This window comes from Nannospalax galili, unplaced genomic scaffold (genome assembly GCF_000622305.1).
Source record: "Nannospalax galili isolate Female #2095 unplaced genomic scaffold, S.galili_v1.0 scaffold418, whole genome shotgun sequence".
Classification (NCBI taxonomy): Eukaryota; Metazoa; Chordata; class Mammalia; order Rodentia; family Spalacidae; genus Nannospalax; species Nannospalax galili.
Window position 1 is genome coordinate 407,106 of NW_008342003.1, and position 12,960 is coordinate 420,065.

Sequence of the window (12,960 nt, forward strand, 5' to 3'; positions counted from 1 at the left end):
TTTTCATGTTATTATTTTTTCTCTGTGATTTTGACATGTGAATTTCTTTCGTAGTTTCTGATTCTTGTGTGAGACTCAAGCCTTCAAGTTTAGGTCTGCTTCTTTTTGTATACTTTACTTGAGTTTGTGGTTTACTTTTTGGGTGTGGAAAGCTGGTTCCTTTAAGCTTCTGGTTCTCTCTTTTGATTTTATATTGGAGTGGCCAGATTGCTTTTGTCTTCAGGAGTTCCCACAGAGGCCCAAGTCAGATGAGGATCTGATGCTCTCAGGTTTTCTCCTAGGGTCTGGATCCCTCCAGGAAAGATTTTGGCCTCAGGAATTTGGGGGCTGGACTGGCCTGGGAGCTGGGCCCAGGAAAGATGCTGGTCTAGGGAAGCTTGTGTTCCTGCCACCCAGAGATGCAAAGGAAGATGGGGGTGGGAAGGGGTCCCAAGGGCTCCTGGGGACTGCCTCAAGGAATTGGGTTGGTCTGGATGCAAAGGATCAGGAAGAGGAAAGGTCAGCCCCAGCGTCCAGGAAAGAGGCTGGCAGGTTGTGTGCAGGCCCAGGGAAGCAGAGGGAGGTGAGGGCGGGGCCAGGCCCAGAGAGCTTCTGGGGACCCAAGAAGGAACTGAGTTGGTTTGGATGCAAAGGATCAGGAAGCAGTGGTGGTGCCCCTGGTTTATGGGACCCTAAGACAAGGAATGGGACAGGACCCAGGCTAGGAGGAGAGAAGGGTGGGCGAGACGGGAGGGTGAATGAGGCTGGGGGAGTCAAGGCACAGAGGGTGCAATTGACTTACCCGGGAGAGAGAGGACTGTATGTGGTGCGGGCCCAGGGAAGTAGAGCCTGTGTAGTCTTTAAATAATCGTTTCTAGTCTGAGAGTTCCCAAACCTGTGCCTCCAGTTTCAGCTTCTGGGACAACGTTTATCATATTCATTGGCAGTGCTCATGCGAAGTTTCCCTTTTTTGGCTGCTGTGTATCTAAGACATAAGGTGCCAAGCTCAGTGCACACTGTCTCTCTCAAGCCACAGCTGCCTGTGTCACCCAGAGCTGTCACACTTTCATTCACCCAAGCTTGCCGAGTGGGAGGCTCTCTCCATTCCAGTCCACACTGTTGGTTCTTCCTTCTAGAACTTTGTTATTCATCTTTTTTTACTGTTCAGTTACTCCTCCTTACACCTGGAACCTATAGTTTGATGGAGGAAAAGGTTGCATATCTGTTGTGCAAGCCTTGGGTCTTTCCCTCACCTCCACAGAACAAACACTCATGATGCTGAAAGCACCTATCACCTGACAGATGAGAGACCACAAAGTCACCACATTCCACCATAGCCTTGCCGTATTCCAACCATTCAAGAAACCAACGTTACACGTTCACCGGCAGTAACAGCAAACCTTCTGCACATCAGGATTACTTGATTAATTTATTGATTGGCTGTGGAGCCTGGTTCCTGGTGATGTCTCTGACAAGGTGCTCAAAGCCTGTTCATGCCCACGCCTTGGTGTCCACTGCTCAAGTTCCCACCATCTCTTCTTCCCTTTTCCGTGTCTCCTTCCCACAGCCTCCAGCCAACCATCTGTCCCCCTACAGCTGTTCCCTTATCTGGAACTCCTGCTCAGTTTACCGTTGGGTCCAGCCATCAATCATTTTTTACCACTAAAATGAGCAGTAATCTCTCAGAAAGCTGTCTTCCTGACCCTCCACCCTCCATACCATGCTCTGTGGTATTCCAGTTCTCACCAAACAGCCCCAGGAGCTTTGTCTCCGGTTGAGGTTTTACTTTCCCAACTTATGACCCAGTTGAATGGATTTTAAAAAAGCTTTTACTTATCTTTGTGTCCCTGGACACATAGAGGTCATGCAAACTGCCCATGACAAGAGAAAGTGTATGAGGGACGGATAAAGATTAAACTCCATTCCACTTACAGGACAGGTCGTGGCCTCACTTCCAAAGTTCTGTATGGGGAAGACCTTATTTTGATCTATGAACTAGATTCTTATGCCATTTGGCCATTCTCTGTGCAAAATTAAGCTACCCATTGCCTTGATGTGGGTCTTGCTTTCTAGTCCTGAAGACCTTACACCTTTCTGGCCATGCAACCGTAAACTGAACGGGTGAAAAATGGATCCTCTGTCAGTGGTAAAGGTAAAACAGAGGCAGAAGGCAAAGTGTTCTGAAAATGTGATGGGAGAGTGGATGGCTGGGATTCATGATCTGTAACCCAATATACAATTCTAACCATGCAGTTAGAGCCATTCACTTGTGAACTAAGTGGTTTCTACGTGTCACTGTTAGGCTGTAGGAATCATCCTTGAATTGTTTAAAATGTGAGAACGTAATGTGGTAGGATGTCATCACATCCTAATTAAGAAACTCTCAGAATAAAATAAAGAAATAAACCAAGAGCAAAGGTCGGTGAGCTGGTGGTGTAAAGGGGTCGATGTGGGGGGTCCTCTCACGGTGCTAATGGTTTTTAAGAATGACTCTAAGGCCTCTCAGAAATCCTCATGGACCAGAAAGCAGGGCATTTCCATTTTGCAGATGGGAGGACATGAAAGTTGCTTGTTGTATAACGGCACCAGGAAGAAGGAACGGGTATCTCCGTCACTCCACGGCGCAAAGGCAGGCCGTGTGAGGTCTGTATGTCTGTGCCCTTCAGTGGGAAGTAACTCAGACCTCTTCCAAAGGCAGACGTGGAAGAGCTGTGTTGTTGACCTATGCCAGGAGCACTCCTGGCACCTGGGGCGGTGTAAATCTTCACCACAGGTGCTGTTCTCCAACTGCTACTTAGTAATATCATGTGCCTTGCGCCCCCCCCTTCTCTTGTATTAAGACAGAAACAAAAACAAAACAAAATGTCCTGGTAATTAAACAACAGTCTAAGCAATGCTTAGAAGATGTTCCTAAAGCAGGGTCTAACTGGGAGTAGGTCGGAGGTTTAAGATGTGTCTTTGAAGACAAATATCAAGTGAAGACACATGAGAAAGACACGAAAGCAGCTTGCAGGAGACGAGCATTTGAGATTCTCAGGAATGTCAGCACACACAGTACGTTACCCGTGTCCCTGCCTGGTCTGTGCCTTCCTTCTGCCACTTCACCTGCTACCTGACAAGATAACCAACCCTCAACTCTGGTCTTCTCTTCTGCGTCCACACGTGGAGCTTGCATTTTCTCCTCTGCAGATTTTCCATTATAGCCTGAGTGAAAGTCAATGTTCTGTCAGCGGACTCTCCTCTGATCTCTTATCCTACCTTGAAAGGGTTTATTAAACCACTGCATAATTATTTGGTGAACCTCCATTTAATTCCTGTCTCCCAGGAGCCTGAGGGCAATGCCCGGCGCTGCCACCACTGTGCACCCCGTTTCCCAGCCAGTGTCTGGTTGTACTTGAGAGATATCTTTTCTTAATGAATCTTTGCTTATCCAGTTTGTTCTCTGAGGGCAGAAGATACCAGAAGAAAGCCAGAGCACTAAAAAAATCAATATGTTGAAATAAACAATCTACAAAATGGCCAGTTTGCCAGAAGCCAATTTGCCAAAAATCAATGCGCTAAATTTACCAAAACATCTCTTCCCTGTAACTGTTTATGAAGCTAATAGAAATTCATATTAAACTGGGCGGTTTGGGCAGCATTTAAAGATCTTAGGGAAGTTTTACACGACTAGTGCTTTATTTGGTCTTAAGAAGAGCATTTTAAAGATTTGTATATTTTTATTTTATGTGTATGAGTATTTGCCTCATGTATGTATGTGTACTACATGTATGTGTACCTCATGCATGTATGTGTGCCACATGTGTGTATGTGCACCACATGTATGTGTGCTACATGTATGTATGTGTACCTCATGCATGTATGTGTACTACATGTGCGTATGTATGCCTCATGTATGTATGTGTACTACATGTATGTGTGTACCACATCTATGTATGTGTACCACACGTATGCATGTGTACCACACGTATGTATGTGCACTAAATGCATGTATGTGTACCACGTGTATGTACGTGCACCACATGTATGTATGCGCACCACATGTATATGTACTACATGTATGTACATGTACCACATGTATGTATGTATACCACACACATGCATGTGTACCACACGTATGTATGTGTACCACATGTATGTGTGTACCACTTGTATGTATGTGTACATGTATGTGTGTGTACCACATGTATGTATGTGTACCACACGTATGTATGTGTGCTACATGTATGTATGTGTACCTCATGTATGTATGTGTGCCACACGTATGTATGTGTACCACATGTATGCCTATATATGCCTAGTGCTCACAGAGATGGTTGCTATGTCTGCAAAAGCAGTCAGTGCTCTTAACCATTGGAGTTCCTAATGGATGCTCACTTTATTGAGAGCTACGAATTGGAGAGTGACTTAGACAGCTCCTGACCAGATTTAACACTAGGATAAATTTACTAGAGTTCTGCTGACTTGGGGAATCTGTGCCCTTGTTGTTTGACTACTTTTCTGGACTGTTCTCACTTTTCACGTGGACCCCCTGTACCCTGCTACCCAGTCGACACATCCATTAGAAATAGACTCCACTTACCAGACAACAACAAATTAGCTTGTCATTTGAAATGGGATGATTTGGGCCCTTTCAGATTTGTAAGCTGCTTTTGTATGATTTTATAGTAATCAAGTTAATGTTTTCAACCAGCATGAACTTTTTGACCTTAACTTGGTGCTTCTGGAAGGCTACATGCTGAGTTTTATCACGTCACCTGTGAAGGTCTTGCTTCAGACATTGGAATGTCTATCCATTCCATAAACATCATTGGAAACATCTAGAAGTTAGAATTTTTAACAGTGGTATACAGAAATACATACATATAAATATAGTCACATATATCACACACATTTAAGATTTGTATTTTATAGTTATTGATGAACGAGTTTACCATGCTTTATTGCTATGATTGTTCTGCATCTTTCCAAAGTCAATTTTCGTGTTTATGACAACTTTACAGAGTATCTGAAATTGCAGTTATTTACTGTAAAATGTGCTTGACTGAATACTAGATATTCTGATAAAAAAGATTAAGCCATGGTGCCCCTGCATTTTGAGAACCTGAAGCTCTTTAAATGTTGCTATCAACTCAACTTGGAAAAGGAAAACTCTGACCTTAATGTCCCAGAGACGGTCATAGCTGTTACAACTCCACCCAATGTGAACGTCTGTTTACCCCAGTTTTGGCATGCTAGTAAATCTCACAAAGTGATTTACAATGCTAGAAATCAGGTATTTTAGTAACTGTTTAATAGAGAAATTAAAAAAAAGTTACATCCTAAACAATAACTGCCAATGGCTCCAGTTGGCTCAGTGCTCAGAACCCTGGGAAAGCAGTCCCCCCCCCCCGCCCCGTCTCCCTTCCCTCCTCTCTCTGCTCCCATTTTCCTCTCTTCTTCCAGCTTTTCATTCTGTCAGATAACCTGGAAGTGGGCGGTTCTTTGCCATCAGCACCCTGGGGTCTGCATTGCTGAAAAATGGATCCCTAGAGACAGGAGGGCAGCCCGAACGCTGCATTTTGGTTAAGCAGTCAGAGGATGGGATTTTCTCTGCGGAACCCTAGCTGCAATCTGAAGGTCTGCAGAGTGCAAGGCACAGCTTTAAGAAGATCCTGCAGGCAGTTGAGGGCCGTCCCTTAGTATAACACTGATGTTTGTGTCAGTGGATGATAGCCGCTTCCTTCATAAATACATGTCATTTACGCATTTTTTCATTATTCTACCAGAATGCAGCCTCTTACTGAGATGTGGCTTAGAGACTAGAAAGTTCACTCACTCAGTGTGCAGTCTAAAATGTAAAACAATGTCTTTGGTGCTGATCCAGCTAAAGGGAAGATTCGGTGGGGCTGGAGCTGCTCTCACTTTAGGGAGGGCCCTTCTCGGGAACAGCTGGCAGAGGGTGTGGCCTCCTGGTTGTAACAAGGTTGTGAGATCATATCTGGTGACTCTTCAGTGCCTGTTGCTGATCCCTCTCCTGATGAGTGTCTTAACAAAGGCTGTCGTGTTTATAAACTTCGGCGCCAACATCAGTCAGCAGAGTTTAGGGTGTTTTTTCTTGTCTTGGTTTCGTGTGGATGTTTTGGTTTGCTCCTGAGCATTCCCTGCTGCTATGAGAAAAACACAAACACAGACACCCAGGATCAGAACCTGCAACCGACACAGCTGGTTCTGCACTGTTCCGTGTGCACTGACCGCACCACAGTGGCTAACCTGGCTTGTGCTCCTCCACATGGCTCCGAGCTCCTGCTGGATGGTTCTTCAGGATTACAAAGCAATCCTTATGCCAGGTAAGTCTCTGGCAAGAGCAAAATTTAAACACAATTCTTAGTGACTTAAAGCATCAGCTTTTTATCTTATTTGGGAACAGTGGTGTGGGGTGCGAGGTTGTTCATATCTGTTCTTTACCAAGTGAAATAGAAACAATTTTAGCAAAACTTCTTTCCACTTTCAGTGGAGGAATTAATTCAAAGTTTAGTGCACATGTAATACTCTATGCTTTCAACAGTAACCAGGACCAAATCGTCCACTTCACAGAACAGGATAGCCTAGGTGGATGGTTGAGCTGTTGGAGTGGACTGCAGGACCGGCCTCCACAACTTTCAGCTCCTCCTGCCAATCAATGGCCACCATTTCCCTGCCCTGTGAATCTGGGCTGGCGTGACGCCTTGCTGTAGTCAATTAAAGTCAGAGAGCCGTGGGCCATGCAGTGATCCGGAGTATAAGCGTCCTGGTTTCTACCCTTGCTGACTTGGGAGCCTGGAGCCATTACACTGCGGAGCTAACTGATGAGAGACCACATGGAGGAGACACCAGAGCCTCCAACATCTTGCCTGTTGCAGCTCCCCTGGGCGGCCCATCCTGATCCTGTGATCACAGTCTGAAACAGCCCAGCAGAGACAATAGGAACCAGTGCAGACAACAGCAAGCCAGCAACCCACACATCGAGAGCTAAAGATGAACACTGATGGTTTAAGCCACCAAGCATCACTGCATGGAGACAAGCCCCAGACTTTAAATCTTCCAAGAACAGACGCCATTCCATGGAAATGGAACCCTGCATCGTCGCTGAGCAGCACGGCCAGGGTGAAGGATCTGCATCTCCTAAAGGCAGTGGAGACCACAGACAGCCAAGCTGAGCAGATTCCTCTGGGGGATGCCATTTGCTCTGGAGGCCACAGTTACTGCTTCCTTCAGCTGAGAGCTCATTAGAATCACTGCTGCTGTTATCTGCAAATCAGAACATTATTCCCCTCCTTCACCAGGATACAGCCTTTGAGAATCGGCTTTATTGAGGCTTTAACTTACACGCTGTGGCGTTCATCCACCTATCCAAAGCATGCAGTGAAAATGTTCTTTGTAAACGTACAGACTGTGATAATCATTTCTGTAATCTAATTTTAGAACACTTCCATAACCCTGGAAGCAACACAGCTGTTATTTTACATTTTCCTGGAAGCGTCAGTGATCCCCTTTGACTTTCTACTTCAATCATAGTAACGCGTTTCCTTCAGGATTCCACGGACCAACCTTGTGATGATGCTCTGTGCCTTTATCCTAAAACCCAGGCTAGAGTCCTGGACTGTTACAGGAATCCCAAAAGGGCTGACTCAGAGGATGACCAATACTGAGTTCAAAGGTTATTTAAGTTACAGGAGCTTATTTAGCAGATATTAAATTAGAAGCATCGATATAGTTTAATAATAATTTAAAATGCAAAATAAAAAGCAACTAGATGGCTATTAATGAAATTCAAAGTACTATTTAAAAATTAGTAATGAATAAATTTCCAGATTCTGGAAGTAAGGACGGAGGAAATGGAAGAAATAAATCAAGGATGTTCTGCAGATTCTGAACACGGCGGAAAATAATTTCACCACTTTTACCTAATGTGAAAGTTCATCAAAGCCATCCAGCTCGTTTCCTTAAGATGGTTTTCAAAAAGAGCATAGCTCCAATTACATGATCGAAGAAGAGAAGGGAAAATCGATTCATTTTATAGAAACCAACCCAGCTTATTGTGGCTACCTATTCCCTAAAGGAAAGTTAATTGAGTTGCATTTTTATATTTATTTACTTATTTATGTGTATGAGTGCTTTGCCTGCATGTGTATAACTGCACCCATATTATGCAATGCCCACAGAGGTCAGAAGAGGACGTTGGATCCCCTGGAACTGGAGTTATGGATGATTGTTAGCTGGCATTGGGTGCTGGGAATTGAACCCAGGTCCTTTGTAAGAGCAGCCAGTGCTCTTAAGTGCTGAGCCATCTCCAGTCCCTGAATTATATTTTTTAAGCCTTTTAAATTATAGGTTAAACAATTATATGAAGAATGACTCCTTTTTCCATTTCGGTGTATTAAGCCCTAGGTAAAAGAAGATGATCAATCCTAGAGTTCTAAGGATATTAAAACACTACTGAAGACCAATCATTAATTATTCTACCATGGCTTCAGGGCCTAAGGGCCAGGCCTTATTTTAAACAGGGAGAAGATAAAGGTGAAGTCATCCTTAGCAGGCCATATCTGGGGGTAGATTTGCTTCAAATTCTAGCTATCTGTAGCCCAGAATTGTGGCTACAAATGGCCTCAATCAAGCCCCTGTGGTGTGGGGAAATCAGGAGAGAGCAAAGAACGTTTCATTGGCCCTGAGGTGACTATGGGAGCCATGGAGAGCAGCACGCCATGACGGTGAGCCAGCAGGTGGTATTGTTCCTGACTTTCCCTGCGCCCCAGGTCTCCCTGGAGAGAGGACCCTGGATAGTAAATTCTTATTTGGAATTTTTTCAATGTGTCCTGAAATAACATCTTTTCTGAATTACTAAATCCATGGCTACTTCCAAAGAAAATTTGAGATTTACAGAAAAAAAGTCTATATGTGAAAAACACAAATATGTATATATACATATATAATACATACAACATACATACATATATAAAACATTAAGGTACATGAGAAGAACTGGGGATTCTGTAAGGATTACAGAAGACACTCTGGGGGACAGGAAGTTACCAGGATTCACAGCCAGCAGTCAGTTCTGTAACAGGCGGCTGATGTCTTCACCTAACATAGGAGGAATTCATTTTGGCTCCCGCTCTGAACTCTGGGATGCAGTGTGCTCTATCCTGGGCAGCCGTGAGTTAGAAAGTAGGCGCTGTCCTGAGCAGCACTTTTGTAAAATATTCAGAGATGGGTGTGCAGTGTAACAGCTGAGTAGAGCAACACAGTCAGAAAGATTCGGGAACATAACACATAAATTTCCCATGGAGCTAGAACCGCCCACTTCATGCATATGGATCACACAGATCCATTGGATCAGATGTGATACAAGGATTTAACTCAAAGCACAGTGAAGGACAGAAGGATCCCATTGCTGAGCCCTCCCTCCAGGGTAAACCTGGTAGGAGATATGGGAGGTTTCTGGTATCACCTACAGCACAGCTGTCCTGGGGTGGTGGGGCGCGGGGGGTGGGGGGCGCATAAGCCTCAGGATTTCATATAGCAAAGCACCTGTGGAAGTTCATTCATTCACAAATGTTTCCTGCATACCTACTATGTGCCAAGCATTAACTGAGAAGCTGGAGAATCAGTGAACAATGCAGACTTGGTTTTAACCATAACTGAGCTTACAGTTTGAAGAAAGCAGAGAAATAAACACAAAATAAACAAAGCAAACCAAGAAGCCATTCCAGGTACTAAGTGTTTGAAGACATGAGACACAGAGCAGAGCCTGACTCCATTTCCAGAGTGACCAGTGGCAGCTTTCAGACGTGTCACAGGCCCTCTCCTGTCTTCTACATGGAGCCTGATGAATACACTCACTGACGTAAACTTCAGGTCAGCCCAAGCTCCACCTAGTTCCAGCCAACTGCTGGGTAACTCCAAAACATTCTCCTCATCTTGTGCTCTGAAGCCATTCACAGAACAGCCTGGGAATCCACTCGCTCTCCCAGAAAGCACATGTGCAGGTAGTAAACCCCACCACATGCTCTTGGTGGGTGGTCTGGCATGAAGAAGTGGAGTTTGGAAGGAGAGTTCTTCACCTCTGAGGACGGACATGGAAACAGGTCAGTGTGGTGACAGGGAAGTCAGCACAGGGCAGGGTTTCTTTGGGTCGGCCTGGGAAAATATCACTTCTCTGTGTGCCGATGGTCTTAGTCAAGACAGCCGGGCACAGATAGATGGAGACAGTCCCCATCTCTTTCTAGGAAGAGCTGCAAACATCCTGGCTCTCTGCACAGCTGAATCTGGCTTAGCACCGTCCCGTTTACCAGCTTCACTCTGAGCAAAAACTCCTTTATGAAGACTGTGGCTGACTGTTCTGTCCCAACAAGAGCATCTCTGATCTTCAGAAGTTAGGCTTGGGGTCCAAACTGGTCATTTTTGTTTACCTTGGACCCCACTACACTGAGTACAGGAGCTACACATCATAGATGTTCAAGGTATAACTTTATAAATGAACTAAAATCAATTTTGAGTTAAGAACAATGCAGTAGTCAAAGTACAGGACAAGAGAGAACAAGGTTTGTCATACAATGTGTACAAACAAGCCTTCCACCATGCCCACAACCTCTCCTACAGCATCCCCACCTTTCAGCCATGTCACCAACAGCAGGCAAAACGAGTTCTCTTGTCAGCTGACTGACAAAGTCTTTCTTGATACTTCTGACAGTCTAATGACTTACTTCACGATCTCATCTTTGGGAGAGTGAGTCATGATGAGCTTTCTGACAGATCCTCAAGATAGGATAAGACCACTCACCTTCAGGAGGTGCACTGTGCACACCCAGCCTTGTGGTGCTCCTTAGCTAAGGAGCTGAGGGAAGTCCTCGACCGGAGGCAAACAGGTCTACTCGATGGTAGCTGTTATTTTCCAGAACCATCAAAATGCTCTCCTCCTTTGCATCCATTAAGCACAATTCTTATTGAGTTATGAGTCTAAGATTATACCAGCTATCAGAGACAAGGTAGGATTTTCAGTGTGTGTGTGTTGTTTGCCTTAAAGCAGACAACTCTCAGTAGATGGTATGTCCTTCTATATAAGGTATTGTGGTTTCTTGTGAGTTGCTTGTAATGATCCCCATCTACAGCTAAAGACAATGAAATTATTAAATAATTTTTTTAGCTCATTCCGCAATATGTGGCAGAATGTTGACTCTAAGCATGGTTGGCCTGAACCAAAAGTCATCAGCCTCTCTACCAACACCACTGTGACAATGGGTTCCTCCAGGTGGGCAGATATTTTATCAGCTGCTCCTCTCTGTAAGAGTATTAGTTCACTCTGAGATCATGAAGGGAGAGGTCCTGCCCTTGCCGAGTGAGGCTCCACAGCAGTTCTTTTGAGACAATGTGCTCAGACAACGTGACCAAATGGCCATCTCCTTGGGGCAAATCACCAGTAAACAGACAGCTAGGAAGGAAACTGAACTGCTCAGATGTTTAGAACTAAGAAAGTTGGACTCAGGGACCCCAGCACGTGGGCTGAGAGCAACTTAAACAGGCAAATTTACAGTAGAAATGAATGAAAAATGACCTTCCTGCTTGTCCATAAAGAAGTAGCTGGTAGGAGGGCCACGGACTTCACATACGGAGAAGGTGGAGCCGGGGAACTCACGGTGATGCCCAGGCAAGCTGGTGGACCCCACCTCAGACCTCTGTGGGACAGACCATGACCCCTGCTTGTCCCTTCACCATCCCGCTCACACACTTTTATGTTACCGGTATACTTGCTAGTGCTGGGGTGCTAAGACCCTCACACCTAGTCCTTCCTCCTCTAGCTGGACCTGTCAGGCTCCTTCCAAGTTCAAAAACACCTTCCCTCGGGTGATTATCTTTATCCTCGAACTTCAGCAAGCTGCTCAGCCTTCAGGGCCATGTGTTGTCTTATGGACCCAGCTGTGATGACTTCCTTTTCCAATTCTTACTGTCCTCATCAGTCAGGTTCCTCTAGTCAGCACCTCCCAAGGGTGCCACATCCTGTGACTGCGCTGGGACGTGGGTGTTCGCCTCTTTTATCCTGTCCTTCTTCTCATCCAAGGCTCAGATCTCTCCTCCATTCCGGTAAGTCCATCCCTGAACCATGAACGTCACAGCACACACAAGCTGTCTCTCACACTTGCACACCTAGTCTGTCACGGACTGTCCACAGCTAATCAGCATTTGACTTATGCTATTTTGATATCCACAGTTATTTTAGGATAACCTTGAATGTGCTTACTATGTTTTGTACAGGGGAAAATCTGTATACATATCAACCACAGGCCGAGTGATGGCAAAGCTTGATTACCACTTTCATTGCATTGAGAAGTGTGTAGGAGATCAGTGTGCATACCTTTGGACATCTGTGAGGGCTTTTCCAGAGAGGATCAACCAAGGGGTAAGAGCAGTCCTGAACGTGGGTGGCCCTATCCCATAGGCTGGGGCTCAGATTAAATAAAAGGGGGAGATAGGCTATCCTGGCACCAAGTGCCGGCTCTCCTGCCCTTCCCAAGGCAAACAGCTCTGTTCCACCTCCCTGCCACGGTAGACTACACCTTCTGAAACCAGAAGCCCAAGCAAACCCTTCCTCTTTTGAGTGGCTTCTGCTAAAACTCAGAGACGCACAGTCGAACACCAGTTCTGTACCCCTACCAATGATAATGCATGTTGAGTTGATATCACTCTAAATAGACCCCCAGGGTTGTATTACATTTCTTGATGAGTTAGCTATGTTAAGGTAGGCTAATTACCCTGTAAATTCCCAAGTGCGATAAAAGGAAAAATTAAAGATTTTGTAAGGTATCCAAAATAACGTTTTCTTATTTAAGTATAAACAACCCCCCCCCTCAAAAAACCCCAGGATGGTCAATAATGATGTAGATAGCTCAGAGGACAGAGACTGGAAAAGCCAGTCAGCTGAGCCCCTGAATTTTAGTGTGGGAAGTAAAGTTTCTCTGATTTTTA

General features: G+C 45.0%; 1 protein-coding gene and 1 long non-coding RNA gene across 6 annotated transcripts in view; one reads left to right on the top strand and one right to left on the bottom strand.

Moving 5' to 3' along the window:
- Fat3 (FAT atypical cadherin 3) overlaps positions 1 to 12,960 on the bottom strand; it is a 692,898-nt gene that overhangs the window by 177,223 nt on the left and 502,715 nt on the right. The gene's annotated exons all lie outside the window — the stretch shown is intronic.
- LOC108491065 overlaps positions 11,962 to 12,960 on the top strand; it is a 3,570-nt gene continuing 2,571 nt past the window's right edge. For both annotated transcript variants that reach the window (XR_001872548.1, XR_001872549.1), the window contains exons 1-2: positions 11,962 to 12,078; positions 12,250 to 12,394. This is a non-coding gene — a long non-coding RNA (uncharacterized LOC108491065). The remainder of the gene's footprint in view (positions 12,079 to 12,249; positions 12,395 to 12,960) is intronic.